Source organism: Lissotriton vulgaris, chromosome 10, assembly GCF_964263255.1.
Source record: "Lissotriton vulgaris chromosome 10, aLisVul1.2, whole genome shotgun sequence".
In the NCBI taxonomy this organism is placed as follows: Eukaryota; Metazoa; Chordata; class Amphibia; order Caudata; family Salamandridae; genus Lissotriton; species Lissotriton vulgaris.
In genome coordinates this window covers 1108726559-1108742751 of record NC_141698.1, presented here as the reverse complement: position 1 = coordinate 1108742751, position 16193 = coordinate 1108726559, and the positions used below count along the sequence as shown (strand labels likewise).

Below are 16193 nucleotides of genomic sequence, written 5' to 3'. Positions count from 1 at the left end.
GTATGCCATGGAGGCGTACCATGTGTCGCCCATGAATGTTATCACAAATGCTTATCCACTAGCTTTAACAGAAAGGGATATGCATAAAACAATCACGCATGCTCAAGGCAGGCGTAAAGTTGGAGAAAATATTTCCAAATTTGCAGGTGTGCTGCGCCATACATTAGGCATACAAAGTAGTAACATGTTAAACTTTGTCAAACATTGAATTTTGTGCTGGAGGGGTACACTTTCAGTATGCATTGGCTCAAGGAAGTCTAAGGTACACCAGCACTAGAGGACATAACAACGGCACCTTATCTTAATAGATAACTTTGGTTGCTCCTCATGGTAAAAAATGCTTTGCTAATTAGTTGAGGAGGGGTTTAGGGAAAAACAAACATTCACCCCCCAAAGGAGTAAGCCCATTGGTATTCACAAACGGCACTTCAGTAGTTACCTAAGCCAAAAGAGCCAGCAAGCATTCCAGTTCAGCCTGGAGTAAGCCCAACACCACAAATGGCCAACCACTGGTACTTCAACAACTGCCTAGCAATATTAACAGAGACAGGAACTTATAGTCAAAACCATATAGCAAAAAATGTTAAAAAAATAATGTATTTAGAATTTTAAAACATTTGTATAGCTAGAATGTAATGATACAGAAATCATTTATTATTTTGAAATAAATATGTGTTTATTTTAAAATAGAATTAAAAAGTTTCAAGCTTAACAGAAAGCATACTTTTAATTATTTAACAATCTAGCTCTTTTATTTTCAATTAGTATTAAACAAATTTAAGTAAAACATGAGTTTAATGAATGTAAATTACATTTTAATTAGAAATATATTTGTAATACATTAAATATTAATAGCCAAACTAATAACATATTTAGATAATAATTGTGTGTACTTTAAAAGACACACAAAGCCACACACACTTATGCACATAATTAACTGACAGTAAGCAATATCACTGGATTAACCACTAACCTTCGGTTCCGGAGCAGCCTGCTGCCTTACGTAAAGTGCTTCAATGTCTTGTTAGGGGTGATAAGTGCTATATAAATGCAATTACAATAATTTAAAAGTCAAAATAATGTAAATATTTTTTTAAAAATCCTATGAGGTGTTATATTAAGTCCCTACCACAACTATTTTCTATGGGAGTATGTTCCAGAACCTGTGAATGGCCTTGTGTGGTGCTGAAGTTACTCCAAGGGTCGGCTGGTGTAGATTTGTAAGGGTGGGTGGAATTTGCGTAGTCGCGTTATGCAAATTCCTGCGAAATTGTAAAATATCTCCGCAAGCACACAGAAGTTCCACGAACACGCAGAATTGCTTGTCCCGCCAGTTTGTGATGTGTTTTTGCGTGCTTACGGGGAAATATATCGCTAACTTTCCCATGCAGTTGCTAATGGGTGCAGCCAACTTGTTTTTCACTTGTCCCGCCTGCTCGGGATGCTTATTTCCTGTTCAGGGTCGGGTATTGCGTGCTTCTGCCTGTTCACAATGAGTATTTCCTGTTCGGTAACACGTATTACGTGTTTGCGACACTTTTTTCATGCTCGGGGAGAAATATTGCGCAAACTTGCCCATGGGGTCACAATGGGCGTGGCTATATTGTGTTTCACTCTATTGTTATTGTTCTGGGCCTGCTTTTCTAACCTCCCTCTATCTTTGCAATCCTTTGTTTCTGTACACTTTTTTAAAAATCTTTTCCATTTATTATCTATCTCTCTATATTCCTGAATCTATATTTTGAGTTTTTAAAACTTTTTTGTGACTTTTTCTATTACTTTTTAACTCTTTTTCTATAACTTGATTTTTTCATTTCTTTTACTTACTTTTCTAATTCCTCCCGTTTATTTTCCACTCCCCTGAGTCCCAGAACCATGCCTAAGGGAGAGAGCAAGGGCAACAAGGGAAAGGGCAAGGCTGCCCGCAGCCGCAACCACCCTCCCTGTGGAAGGCGGCACCCTCAATGGGTGCAGGCACATGCCTTATTTGATGAGGTGGAGGTGGCCGCACTTGTTTTGTTTGTGCAATGCCACCTTCTCTTAACCCTAGCTGGAGGCTGCAGGCCTGGGTCCAGGTACGGGCTCCGGGAGCATTGCCGGTGCGCCGGGCAGTGTTTCGCTGCTCTGGTGTCCAGGGCACCGATACCCAACTGATGCACCGGTGGTCCGATATCCTGGACCGGGAGCAGGACCTGCTGGACCTGCTAGGAGTGGAGGTCCCGGGGCTTGGTGAGTAGCTGTTTAATATTACTACTTTGTGTTCTTCTGCTATGTGTTATGTATTATGGATATATTTTCTTTCCAAACAGCAAGAATGCTGCTGCTTACATTGGAGGTAAATTACGTTTAAAAATCTTCTGTGATTGTTATGACACAGGTGCTCAGCGTTACTAATCTTACTTGTTTGCAACTTTGCACCCGCATGGCCTGATTATGTAAGAATTTACTTTACAGAACTTAAGTTAGTTAATGATAGAGAGACTCTAGTCCTTTTTTTGTCCTCCTGCCACTTAGAATAGATAGTGGTGGATTGATAGGTTTAGTTACTTTAGTATTAGCTGTCATTTTTTAGTAGTCTGCCTGACGCATCCTCTGTCTCATCACATGCTGCTGAGTGCTGCTTACCCCAGTCCTTAGTAGAATCTTTTGAAGTTTGTTTAGTCAGTGGTAATAGGCTTATCACTAGCTGAACATCAGAAGCAACCAACCAACACTTTGGTGTATGCAAAATGTATGCATGTGTCCTTCATCTATGCATTATTGAGGGCTAAAATAAATGGAAATGCAGACTTAGTGAAACATTGGCCCATCTGGAATAGGTGGGCTAGGTCAGGTTTTACTTAGGCTTAGCTAGTATTCTAGAATCAGAAAGGAACACTGGATTAGTGTTCATAAATGATAAGTAGATAGACAGTCCGTGAATCCTGCAATACTACTAGTCGATAAGATTAAATAGGTCAATTTTATTGCAATTGTTGTTTCCTAAAATGCTTTTTGAGTGTTTTTTAAATATTTTATTTGTTTCACACCAATTATTAATGTTTGTCTCTTTCTTTATTGTATGTTACATGATCAGCACCCTGGGGCAAGAAGACGGGATCAGAGTCAGCGGGACAAGAGCAAGATACCTCCCAGGGCCAGGACCGCTCCTCTACCAAGGGCTCTGCTGCTGGCCCCAGTTAGCCCTCCAGTGGTTAATAATAATAATTATATTTCCCCCAATTTCCCTAATTTTTACTGCACCTTATTTTTTCTGAACTATTATTTCGGTTTCCTAATTCTATTTTTTACAAAATCTTCTTTGATCTAGACTATCTGTTTCTAAATTCTTGTTATCCCTGCCTCTAACTGCCTCTGCTATGACTCTCTGTCCTACTAATATTAGTCTGTCTGTAGCTAAGCTTGCCCAGTTGGCCACTCTTTTATTTAAAAGGTTTTAAATAAAACTCAGATTCACCAATAGCTATAGCCACTGAGTCAAGTCCTTTGGGTTGTCCTCTTCTAGTCTTCTAAATCTTGAGGCTTTTCGACAATTCTCACCGACAAAATGCTCAACCAGATTTTTTTTACTATTTTTGATAGGATAGTATATAATGTTAATGTTGTAGGGATTCTGCACATACAGAAATATGCACAAGAAAATAGGACGTTGCTGATGGGAGGTTGGACCTTCCTCATACCTAAGTCAGAACCCACAATCCCCTGACCAACTAGCTATAGTGTCTCATTAGCTCCCTGAACCCCTGAAGATACCCAATGATTAGACATCCTAGAACATGACACTCACAACCTTTCAGAGTCACTCACTTGTGTAAGCCCACACCAAATACCACAGAGTCTATGTAAGTTCAAAAGGTTTATTTTCAACTAACAAGCTCTGTATATTGTTCTCCAATGCAGTATACGAGCAGCACCACAAGCATAAGATTAAAACAATAAACATTGTTACAACTACAAGTCCATAGAAGACAAAAGATCTCTGAGCGAATTCTGGGAGACCCCTCCCTTAAAACCACGAAGTACTGGTTACATAATAAGCCCAGAAAAGCTCTGGTTCATAGAAGAACATCTTCTACCTGTTATGAAAAAAATTGTGCGCATCAGTATAATGCAAGCATTTCTCAATCATGCAAAAAAGTGTAGCTTGTTATGGCTAAGTAATACGGACTGACCAGAACTCCATGACAAAGTGGCTTGTTTTTTTACCTTGTGCGCAGCTCTCAAACAGAAGCAGTATGAACTCATGTGGGCTCATAGGCCTCTTACACAACAAGCTGCGAGGTAACGTGCCCAAAAGACACAAAGCTAAAATGGTTGCATGGCTCAGGCTAACTTTTCAAAGAGTGGACTCTAGGAACCATATAACATTACTAGTGTCTACTCTACTCTAGTACCCGATTTGTGCAAGTGATGTATGTTGTATATGTATGTATTAACTTTTTTTCAATCTTGCTAGTGAAAAAGAATAAATAGGTGGAGGTGTAAGTAGCGTCTAAAAAATGTGTAATGTTTTTTCTAGGCGTACTATCAACCACCAGTGCCGGGGCCAGCGGCGATGGTGACGCAGCCATTTCAGAGGGAGCAGGAGATGCTGCACCTGCAGGAGCTACAGGGGGTGGGCCAGCAGCAGTGGCTGGTGGTGGTAACTTATATTTCTTACTTATTGACATTATACTCGTTGCAAGGGTGTACACTCACTGTACTGTTGAGACTTAATAAGTCTGCAGTTGTAGTGAACAACAGTTGAAGAAGACACCCTTTACTTAGCATTATTAATAGGATTAGCGGCGGGACTTGAGTAACCAATGGCCTCTTCTATATGACTTGAATTCAGCTGTGAAAGGTTTATGGAGAAGACTAAAACTCAGATCAGATGACCTTGATGGATGTGTTGAATGAAAAGGGAAAGAAGGGTGGAAGGAGGAAGGACGGACAAGATGTAAAATGACTGGCAGAGAAGGATACTTGGGAAGCATGCATAGGTGGCAGATAGGAGGAATCTGATGAATGGGTGGTTGAAGGATGGGTGGAAGGTGAAAGAAAAGATGCCTGCCTGGGTGGGTGAAACTGTATGGGTGGCTAGAATTGTCAGTGGTTTTTGGGTCAAACTCAAAGCCAAGGCAAGCAAGGAAGGAACAATGATAGACATTTACTTTGAATGGATGGATGCCTGGATGGTATTCATCATAGATAGCATAGGTGGAGACTGTCACTGGGTGAAGAGTCATAGTTTGAAGAGAATGTAAAAGAAACCGCGCCAGAGTAGCAAAGCCGATGAGAATATAAGTTGTATTATATTTATACTATAGCATACACTGTTAATGTTTTGTGGGGATGGTTACTGTTTTACGTCACATGGTTTCCTTCCTTGTTGCTGCAGGGCAGCAGCCAGTGTTTGATTTAAATAATATGCCAATTTTGTAACACATAAACAGATGGATGCGGTACCACTCACTGAGTAACTTGTTCTACTAGTACTGTTAGGCTCTCCTCCTAGTCCATTATTATACATCCCCCAAACTTCTTTTCTTACCTGTGATTGATGTTTAAGTTAGGCAAAGCGATGGCTGCATGACGATGATGGTTTGGTTTCCCAAGAGAATGGAGATGCCATGGTTGTGGTGGTAGTAGGAGACACTGGCGGTAGCATTTGCAAAAAAGAAAATGAGACAGTAAGGCGCCTGAGAGAGACTCTGGGAGTAGTAGTAGAACAAAGTAAATAAAACATAATGGTGGCGGGATAGCCTAGTACAACCAGTTAGAAACTGTAGTTGTGTCGAGTCACAAGCATAACCTTTAGTGCTGTTGATTAATCTAATCGATGCCGGAAATTAATTATGATGGATTAGGTTCCTTTGGAAATAAATTGACTTGCATTTTAAATATACTGAGCTTGGGTGGGCAAGCAGAAGAAGATCCTCGCCCTGCCTTGAAATTGAATTAGTGTTGCTTTTGCCACATTTGTGGTGTACATTTAATTTAGTCACGCCTTAATAAATCACACAGCCCAAGGGAAGAAGGTTATGGTTTGATGAGTGGTTGGGAAGGGGGGTTTGGGGAAAAGTTTGATAAACAAAAACACTACGCATGGACAAACAACAAAACACAATCTTGGCAGACAACCATATCCATAAATCTGTTAAGGGAGAAAAAGGAAATGCATGCATTATGATGATATTGATAACTTGATGGTTAATAATAAGTAAAGTAGTACTTACTAACTACTATTTGACAATTACACAGTACAGGGCAGCAGTATATCAAGCAATGTAGCTTGCCTGTCTGCCCTCAGAGAGACCAAAATTACATACAGTTTCTGTTCTGTTGTACCCGGCTTACTTTTAAAGATAGCAAAGAAAATTGAAAAATAGCTATAGGGATGAATTATAAGCAGAGAGAAAACAAAACATAATAACAACAACACACAGCCGTAAAGATTGAAGGTAAAAAAAATTAATCAAATTATTTAAAAGATGATGAATGTTGATACTGTTACTGTATTTTGTTATCCTGGTCAAATTGGGGAGTGGCATCTCGGCATTCCTCTTGGTCCTCCCTTCCATGGACGCTCCGTCTATCAATCTTGGGTGATGCCACTGCCTGCCTGGTGGATGTGGATTGGTAAGGTAAGTGTGAGTTGTTTTTCCCAGTATAGCACAGGGTAAGGTCTGGCCTGTAATTGTAGATGGAAAAACAAAAGGGATATTAAAAAATTAAGGAGATAAAAAATGCATAAATTACGGTGGAGTGCAACAAGAACAATTTCAGTGGCGGCATGGGTAGGATCGATTATGTCTACTCTGTTTCCACATTAACCTACAACTCCAACAGGACAGAGCAGGCCCACGGCACCCGTGACCCATCCTCCATTTAGCATACATTTTTTGACAGAGGCAGACAAAGCACATATATAGCAACATAGCATTTATTCAAATTAAGTGACTAAATCAATGCACCGCTGTCAGTCATACCACTACACCTGACTCGATTCCACCACTGCACAGACATGTAGGTCTGGTGTAGTTATTGTTGACTTAGTTACCTTTTATGCCACTCATGAAATGCCCTGACTTATTTCATCAATCATCTCCAATCCTACTGAGTGACTGCGAAGATATAGGTCACTGTGGTCATCATCATCGTGTTGTCCAACTCAGTGTGCAGTGTACAGAGTGAGTCCACATTCCATATTCAAAATGCAATGGCTCGGACTGCAGTAGCAGTACAATTTTGTTATTAAAAAACAAGAAGGGAAACATTGACTTGAGTTGATTTTAGTGTGTACTGATACTGACCTTGCTATTTTGAACGTCGTGGCTGGACCCTGGTTGCTGCCTCTTTTTTCACCACCATCAACCCTCTCCACTCGCCGGACCCGCTGATCGGGTCCCGCAGCGCGGGTCCTGCAGCGCATTGCCATCAGCGGGAGCTGTTAGAGGGGCTGCACAACTGAGGAGGAAATTTGTGGGCTGTGTGGTGGCGGAGCAGGGCTGCGAGTGTTAAAGCAGGGACTCCATCTCCCAGGAGTTCCTGTGCGCCCAATCTCTTCCACCTGGGCCGCTCTCCCTGCTGGACACGCCCCCTGCCCACCGAGGTAAAAGTGGTTGCCTGCACCGTTCCGGTGAGATACTGACCTTGCTATTTTGAACGTCGTGGCTGGACCCTGGTTGCTGCCTCTATTTTCGCCACCATCAATCCTCTACCGCTCGCCGGACCCGCTGTGCGGGTCCCGCAGCGCATTGCCATCAGCGAGAGCTGTTAAAGGGGCTGCTCAACTGAGGAGGAACTTTGTGGGCTGTGTGGCGGCAGAGCAGGGCTGCGAGTGTTGAAGCAGGGACTCCATCTCCCAGGAGTCCCGGTGCGCCCAATCTCTTCCACCTGGGCCGCTCTCCCTGCTGGACATGCCCCCCGCTCACCGAGGTGAAAGTGGTTGCCTGCACCGTCCCGGTGGGATACTGACCTTGCCATTTTGAACGTCGTGGCTGGACCCTGGTTGCTGCCTCTTTTTTCGCCACCGTCAACCCTCTACCGCTTGCCGGACCCGCTGCGCGGGTCCCGCAGCGCATTGCCATCAGCGAGAGCGGTTAAAGGGGCTGCACAACTGAGGAGGAACTTTGTGGGCTGTGTGGCGGCGGAGCAGGGCTGCGAGTTTTGAAGCAGGGACTCCATCTCCCAGGAGTCCCTGTGCGACCAATCTCTTCCACCTGGCCCGCTCTCCCTGCTGGACACTCCCCCCGCCCACCGAGGTAAAAGTGGTTGCCTGCACCATCCCGGTGGGATACTGACCTTGCTATTTTGAACGTCGTGGCTGGACCCTGGTTGCTGCCTCTTTTTTCACCACCGTCAATCCTCTACCGCTCGCCGGACCCGCTGCGCGGGTCCCGCAGTGCATTGCCATCGGCAGGAGCTGTTAAAGGGGCTGCACAACTGAGGAGGAACTTTGTGGGCTGTGTGGCGGCGGAGCAGGGCTGCGAGTGCTGAAGCAGGGACTCCATCTCCCAGGAGTCCCTGTGCGCTCAATCTCTTCCACCTGGGCCACTCTCCCAGCTGGACACGCCCCCCAGATATTTCCCTCCCTATTTTAGACGGCCACTAATCCCGCTGCGCGGGAGTGCGCGAGAGTGCACCGGGTTAAGCCCGGGCAAAGGGCGGGCCCTCTGAGGCCCTCAGAGGCTGATGTAGGCTGGGCTGGGTCCCCTTCCTTGGAATATCCTATGAAATAGGTCTTTTATCTAAGAAGTTTGTTCTAACAACATTCTTTTGAAATATTGCAATTATAGTAGGATTTGAAATTTGATTTGTCTACTTACATCTTATGGTCCCATTTCTCTATCATAGTTTCCATTTGGTGTATAATACTATTGATTTATAGCTTTTGGTGGAGCTTTTTTGGGTTTTGAAATGACAGCAAAAAAATTAAGGCAAGGGCATGTATTAGTGGGTAGGTCATGTTCTAAGACAAAATCAAATCCCCTGCGTAATAAAGATACTTCTGCTTTACAGTTAAAGGGTAAATGTCAATTGTATAGTTTATGGGAAAGGGGAAAGGATAAAGCTTTGTCTGAGGGGTTAAAACCTGAAGAAATTAAGGGTAAAGACGAAGAGGAAGATATATTCTTAATAAAAGATAATAGTGAACTGCTGTTGAAGGAAAGGGGTGTGTGGACGCTTTCCTGAGGGAATCGAAACTCGCCTGCATTCTGTGACGACCCCCATGCCTGGCTGCTGCCACTCGCCGGTTCCTCCCTGCCGAGACGCTAGGAACAACAGCGTCGCAGGTTGAAGGAACTCACCTCCCGAGGGGGCACTGCAAACGCGCATAGGAGCGCGTCATCACCCTGCGCCAGGCGCTACAAAGCGGGACTCAGCCCGCAACGCGGGACGCCCGGGGCGAAGCCCGGGCAAAGGGCGGGCCGTCCGAGGTCGGCCAAGGTTGGGTTGGGCCAGTGACTCTGCCCATTCTTCTACAGGCCTGCAGACAATCACAGTTCTTCGGATCCATCGACCTCCAGGTAAAACATTCACCCCTTATTTAGCTTCTGAGTCTTGTTTTAGCGCCAAAGCCATCTGCATACATGCCTGGTAGAAAGTTAACACCAGCCACTAACACTATGGAGAACTACCTAGTCCAGGTAGTGGCGAAAATAAATAGTGATAGAAGGTCTTCTTTGGGCTTGGATTCATCTACACAATCTCCATTAGTAGACAAAGAGACAGAGGACTCCTTTGATCTGTTAAATAGTAGCCTCTCTGGAGTGGCACATGCTTCCGCTCAGGACACTGTTATCATCCAGCCCAGTGGCATAGTAGCCAGTACTGAAGATAACAGTGATAACGAAGTAGTGACTGTGAGCCCTACGACCTGTGAGCCCATCATCCCTTCTACTGTCCCTATTCCGGCACCGAGGGTTTCAGGGGCCAAACGAAAAGCTATACAAAAACGGGTGGGATTAAGGTCAGCTAAAAATAAAATTGCAACACCACCAAGGAAAATTTCTGACGAGGAGGAGGATGATCTGACTGAGGAAACCTATGTGACCTTCTCTAATGTTCAATTCCAGAAATTTTGCAGTTTGATAGACACAAAAATCAAAGGGATAGTTAAACTTTTGATAAGCAAAATTGATAAACTGGCCGCCGAGGTAACTAAACTGGAAGGTCTTCTTGGAAAAACTCTGGGTGAAGTGGGGAAACTCCCAGAAGTCATTACGTCTAGTATTCAACCTTTGGTTAATGACATTCAATCGATTAAATCCAACGGACTGATTCCTACTGTTGCCCCAAACCCCCCAGTGGCTCCACTGATAAACCCACCGGATAATACCTTTGGTGCTGTACCCTCTGCCCATCCTAATGGTGAACCTAATACCTCGAAAGGGTCATTTGAGCTGGTGGTGGAAGCTTCTCCACTAGTTCTTGTACTAGCAAAAGTGCCCCCTCTGGCTCCTGGTGAAGTTGAAACAGCATCATCACTTCTAAATAAATCTTTATCTTGGCTAACTAATAACATGGCCATATCTCCGTGGGGCAAACAGCAATTAGCTGAAGAGCTGGTAAACGCAAGAAGAGTGGAGTGGATTGGGAACAGGGAAAAAAAGTTCAAGGGTGATTGCGTTGTGCTCAATCTCTCTGACCCTGAGGTTCTACCAAACATCTTGCCTAACATTTTTCCTCCACAGAGACGATCTACTTCTATTGTTCCATTGACTCTAGACTTCTTTTACCCCCGGAAAGGCAGAGGCCCCAATCCAAGCACCTTAAGAACAAAATGGAACGTCGTAACCAAAAGGGGCAGTAAGAATTTTGGTTCCGTAGAGTGGGGTCTAGGACTGGAAAACAGATTTTCTGCTCTTTCCAATCTAGATGCTTGTGATTGACAAATAACTAATTGTATGCCTCCGCTGCAAAATTCTTCAGCCGCTTGCACAATAGGGGGGCATAGTCGAGCTATAGGTACACCAAATGAGTCATGTAATCCTGATGCTTCAGTAGGACTAACTTATCCAATTGTAAATGACAATGTTAATGTTGATGCAAATTTTAATGGGTTTGATCACAGTCCTGAAATAAGTGCGGAGTATGCCTCCGGGAACTTACTCTCTTGGAATGTGGTGGGGCTCAGTTCCAAAATGGACTGTGGAGAATGGTTTGTATTTGTTAGCAAGTATGATGTTTGCATTTTTCAAGAAACATGGGCCTGTGATCCTGTTCTTGCCTTGGGGTATTTGAATTATTATGTACCGGCCATTAAAGGTCCCAAAGGGAGACCGATGGGAGGACTCACTATATGGGTCCGTCAGTCCCTGAAGATCTTAGTAAAAAATCTGGAGCTTAATCATAAAGATATTCAGCTCATTAGACTTACGAGGGACTCATCCACCTCTATTGATATTTATAATTTATATGCTAGAGGAGGAAGTGCTGGTAAATCAGTGGTCCTATCGTCTCTGTATAATTACCTAGATATCCACTCTTCTGGGAACAACATTATATTGGCAGGAGACCTAAACCGTACTTTTGAACCCCTTGATACTGGTGAGGCTTTTTTAGGTGCGGAGGAAGATAAGATCTGGGAAATCCCTGCACTTGACCTAACCCCAATAACTCGCTGGACCGAGGATATCTTAGGTTTGAATGCTATGTGCCTTGAACATGGGTTAAGGGCTCTGAATGGTCGTACTAAGTCAGACAGAGTATCAGCCATGACTTTTAATAATGGAAGATCCAAGAGCCGTATTGACTATGTTATATGCAGTATGTCCCTATGGTCATCTATTATTGATATGGAGGTCAAGGAAAGGCTCGAGAGTGACCACAACCCTCTTTGTGTTCTCCATTAATGGTGGCTGTCTGATGTTACTGTTCCTAGTGCTTCTGTTGATCCCTTACCCCCGCTGATTGTGCCTACAAATGACTTACGCAGGCTGAGGTGGACTAGTATTAAAACAGATCAGCTGGTTCTGGAAAAATAAGTATGGCAACTGACAAGGCTATCATGGCCCTTGAGGATGAAGCTGGGCTCTCTCCTAGCAAAAATAATGTCACCAAGGTCCATGAAGTTCTTTTTAATGAAATCAAAGGCCATTTTCTGAAACCGGTAAATAAAAAGAAGATCTGTGCCTATAGACCTGCACGATGGTACAATCATGAATGTAGGCTGGCAAGAACCTCCTTGGGTGATGCTATCAAAAACAAAAATCTAGAGGCTATTAGATCTGCCAGGAAGCAATATAAACAGTGCATAGCAAAAGCGAAAAAAGATTGGGATGAGGCCCACTGGAATAACTTAAAAAATGCAAGCGATCGAAAGGACTCTAGGCTATTTTGGCATATAGTCAAATGGGGACATGACAGGTTAGAAGAGGCTAGCACTAACAATGTCCCTCAGGACGCATGGGTTAAGTTCTTTAGCGAACAGTATGCCTCTAGAGATCAGGCAGTGGATAGAAGATGTCTGCATTTTTTGCCAACTGTGGACGACATCTTTACCAAGAACGAAATAGTTACTGCCCTTAATACTGTTCGAAGTGGACGGGCCCCTGGTATTGACGGGGTTCCGGCAGATGTTTTTTTGAATGACACTGATAGATGGTGTAAATATATTCATTTGTTAATAAATTTGATCACCAGAGGGGCAGATATCCCAGCAACCTGGCGGGGTGCTGTAATCATCCCTATATATAAGAAAGGAGATTGAGCACTGCCCGGTAATTATCGCCCCATTAGTTTAATAGACACCATTCAGAAAATAGTGGGGCGAGTAATTGTTAATAGGTTGCTCGATTGGGCTGATGAATGCATCATTTTATCCCCCTTCCAGGCTGGATTTCGCAGGGCAACCAGTACTGTGGATCAAGTCTTCCGTTTCCAACTGATACAATGGAAGACCGTGGTGCTAGGCGGAGGTAGCCTGTATGCAGCATTTGTTGATTTGCGGGCTGCCTTCGACCTGGTACCTAGGGCAAAACTGTGGGAAGTGCTTGAGACACTAGGGGTCCCTGGGGATCTGTTTATTTTAATTATGCGACTGCATGAGGGCAACTATGCCAAAATATGATAGGGAGGATATGGGAATGACACTGCCGAATTTCCTGTTGAGCGCGGGGTTCGGCAGGGATGTTCAATGGCCCCTACTTTGTTTACCCTTTTTATTAATGGTATTGCTTCCCGCATGCAATCTCGGGCTGTGGATGCCCCTTCTCTTGCTGGTGAGAAAGTCCCTATTTTAATGTTCGCCGATGACACCTTAATTTTATCAAAAACCCCTAGTGGTTTACAAAAAGCATTGGCAATATTTGACGAGTTCTGTGCTGACCACGGACTTGAGGTGAATGCGTCCAAGACAAAACTCATGGCTTTTAACCCACATAGAAATTTTAAATCAAAAATTACCATGAGTGGTCGCACCCTGGAAGTTGTAAAATCCTTCACTTATTTGGGGATCTTGATCTCCAATGACAATAAGTGGCATCAACATCTCAATATTGCTACATTAAGGCATTAGCAGAAAGCAGGCACTATAATCAAGGAGCATAAGAAGTCACTGACAAAACCCATCAAACCACCCTTGATAATATATGAGGCAAAAGCAATTGGGTCTGCTTTGTATGGTGCGGAGTTATGGGGGTATGAAAATCTCCATGAACTCCAACTATCTGAAAACAAATTTTTGAGGTCGTTGACAGGTACCCCACAGAGCAGTCCGCTATTGCCCCTGCGTTACGAGTTAGGTAGAAGAGAAATTACGGAAAAGGCTAAACTACGTCCGATACTATTCTGGCGTAGACTTTGGACTACGCCAGAGCTCTCCGACTACGCGGAAGGGTTCATAGATGTTATTAAAGCTGACCATTATAATAAAATCAGATGGTTTAAAACATTAAAGATTGCATTGTTCAACCTAGGACTATATGCCTTATGGACCGATCCTGCTGGGGCTTTATTTCCCTCTAAGTCTGTTTTAAAAGACATTTTTTGGGAATATGTTGCCAATAGGAGTATGCTCAATACTAATAGTGGGACCATGGCCACTAGTTACCTAGAAGTTAAAATGTACCCCATTTATGAAAAGTATTGGGATTACATAACGAACCCCTTGGACAGGAAATTGCTATTTCAATTGAGGGTAGGCTCGCTCCCCCTTCGTGATTTAACAACTAAATGGAAATCTGGGGGGAAGCATTTTGTCCAGCCTGTGGGGTAGAAAAAGAAACTCTAGGTCACTTTTTGTTTTGTTGCCCAGTATATTTTGCCCCAAGGCGAGCCTGGTTGGCTCCTATGTGTAGGAATTTAGGCACAAAAAGTAGCATGGTGGCACTGCGTATTGTAAAATCCACTACTGAAGAATGGATCAATATTGCAATTGCAAAGTACTTGGGGTGGGCGTGGGTTTTAAGGCAGAGACTGTTGGTAAGTTAACTACTCGCCATCAAGTTGATCAGAGACTGCTAGACAGTTGTCTATTCTCTGTAACTGCTTAGTAATAGCCATAGACTGCTAAACTAATGTTTATTCTCTGTAAATCTTTTAGCTGACCAGAGACTGCTAGACTTTTGTCTATTCTCTGTTTATGCTTACTTAATGTGTCATCGGCTTGAACTTTGAACTTTCAATGGAATGAATTCTTGAGGATTTTTATATTGCTATTATGAATATCATCCCTCTGGTATTTTTTAACAGTAATGATTTTTGCACCTGTATATATGATGTGTCATTGTTTTTAATTGCCTAAATTGTGTAATAGTTTTTAATTGTTTAAATTGTGTAATGTGCTTTGTCTGATTGACTATGTAAATTTAATTGTTTTTTATTATATGTTTGTATGTCTTGCTTTTATGAGTAATACTCGAATAAAGCACTTTTTTTGTAAACCTTTGATAATAGTAATCAGGTTGATGCTTCGGCAACGTCACTATCTGAGAAATCTTCTTCTGATACTGCGGTGGGAGGCCCTCCTGATTCCCATGATCCACAGAGGCAAGTAGAGATTGCTTCTGGGGTGCCCAGATTAAACAATATTATACCCTCCTACGGAATTTTTATGAAACCAACTGAGGTGTTAGTGCATAACCCCTCACTACACCCTAAGGAGGATCCAAAAGTCTCTCTTGGTTTGTCTTTTCCCCCTATATCTGTGGGGGATGACTTTATTCTTCCTGATATAGATATAGAGACTCAGAAGAGGCAGTCCGACATTGTACACAATATAGTCTTGGATCATATCAATACCCAAGATGTATTAGCAATGCCAGGGCTTCAACTTTATAGTAGTACTCCCTCTAATAAATCAGAGTTTTCTATATCTCAGGTAAATTTTTCATCAAGCCCCGTTCTTAATATGAATAATATTCTCCCTAGTTCTCCTACTGGAAATGACAATATAATATCCAAATCTTTGCTCTCCCTAGAACACCTACTATCTTCCATCTTACTATTATTGGAAAAATGTGTCGGCGGCTCAGATTGTGTCCTAGATACGGTAACCCAGATACTTAGGGTATTACTAAATAGTAAATATGGGACCGAATCTGGTTCGCATCATGAGTCTGCTAACTCAGATGTGAAAGTGAGTAAAGATAAGAAGTCCATAAATGAGTCCGAAGGTGTACCTTTAGCCTTAGACTTAGTTCAAGTTGATCAAAATAAGAACTCTCAAGATTTCAATGGAAAAAAATAGGGGTTATCTCGGGGAGTAGTCCGGCTGGCAAATTACAATCAGCCGGTGGTAATTGTATTGCCGAACTTGATCAAGAAATAGAAACCCTGACGACCCTGATAAAATGTTAAATAAAGTCCTATTTCCAATTTTTACACCACAAATAAATAAAGAAAAAGGGGTTATTATGGTAGATTTTTCAAATAAGGAGAAAAGGGCAGTAATAGTCAAGCAAAAAAAGCAAAGAGAAAAAAAGAGGAAACCAACCCGTAGATTCTTTAAAAAAAGACAGAGGAAAATTAATTTTGAAGACAACATAGAGATTTTGTCTGAAAAAATTTCTCCCCAAGACTCTGTGTCTAATTTATCTCAAGAATTAATTGGTCAAACTAAATCCGACAAAGTAATCATGACTATTGATTCCTGCAAAAAAAAAAAAAGTAATCCCAAACTGTCTTCGGTATTTAAATATTGAAATAAATAAATTGGTTAGGGATCAATGTCTTTCTTATACCCTTGAAAGATATCATAAAATAGT

General features: G+C 42.7%; 1 protein-coding gene across 1 annotated transcript in view; it reads left to right on the top strand.

Moving 5' to 3' along the window:
* LOC147689406 (vomeronasal type-2 receptor 26-like) overlaps window positions 1–16193 on the top strand; it is a 340755-nt gene that overhangs the window by 115190 nt on the left and 209372 nt on the right. The gene's annotated exons all lie outside the window — the stretch shown is intronic.